Source organism: Trachymyrmex septentrionalis, unplaced genomic scaffold (assembly GCF_001594115.1).
Source record: "Trachymyrmex septentrionalis isolate Tsep2-gDNA-1 unplaced genomic scaffold, Tsep1.0 scaffold5, whole genome shotgun sequence".
Classification (NCBI taxonomy): Eukaryota; Metazoa; Arthropoda; class Insecta; order Hymenoptera; family Formicidae; genus Trachymyrmex; species Trachymyrmex septentrionalis.
In genome coordinates this window covers 938,173-939,217 of record NW_017305672.1, presented here as the reverse complement: position 1 = coordinate 939,217, position 1,045 = coordinate 938,173, and the positions used below count along the sequence as shown (strand labels likewise).

The 1,045-nt window shown below is 25.2% G+C and overlaps 1 protein-coding gene across 4 annotated transcripts in view; it reads right to left on the bottom strand.

Annotated features, from left to right (window-relative positions):
• Positions 1–1,045, bottom strand: part of LOC108751579 (galectin-9-like) — a 186,522-nt gene that overhangs the window by 184,684 nt on the left and 793 nt on the right. The gene's annotated exons all lie outside the window — the stretch shown is intronic.

The window sequence follows — 1,045 nt, the reverse complement described above, 5'->3', positions numbered from 1 at the left end:
AATTGTCGTATCGTATAATTTAAAAAAGAGATTTTTAAAGCTGAAACTTTACTCTATTAAGATATATTTATATTGTTGGTAAGAAAGTAATTGCGGTTTTTACTGATAGATGTCTTTTAAAAAAACGCGATGACTTTTTACTTAACCTAATATTAGCATTATGGTGTAACGGCGAACTACTGAACAAATAATTCCATAAGTAATCATTAGGATTCGCTATAATAGCGGAGATATTAAGAGAGGCCACAATATAAATATACACTGGTCATAATATCATCTTCTCCTCTAGCAATTGATTCATCCCATTATTCTATTTATAAAAGTATTAACGATTATCAAAAAGTTAATAGTTTATAAAATTTTTAATATTTTATGTCAAAATGTTACAGAATAAAGTATAAAATATCTCATAAACTATCGATTCTTCGATAGTTTATGAGATATTTTATAAATCTCTATCTTGATACTATTATATACAGAATAGTTAAAGGAATCGTATTATGTAAGAAAGAATTATATAGTTCCATTTAAAAAAGTGAAGGTGCCCTTAATATTTTTTTGGAGCCTTCAAGAAAAAACAACGGAACCAAAATATGTCTCCCTTGAAATCGTTTCACTTTTTATCTGAAATATTTTTAATAAATAAGAATATAAATCAACATCGCTCGAAGTTTGCACACCAAAATCATTCAAATATACGAACAAATAAACGAACAATATAAGATGTTTTGTTAAAATATTTAATATTAATTTAACATATCAATATAAAATATAAATATATTAATGTAGACGTTTTCGGCTACACACCTTCTTCAGTATAATTAAATAAACATATCTCTTTTGCTTAACAACTATTTCAAATCAAAGAAAATTTCATGTCAATTTATGATTAATTATAATCATTTTTTGAAGAATTGGCATAATTCGCCAATTATCATCAATAAATTGACATGGAATTTTCTTTAATTTGAAATAGTTGTTAAGCAAAAGAGATATGTTCATTTAGTTATACTGAAGAAGACTCTGTGTAGCCGAAACGTCTATA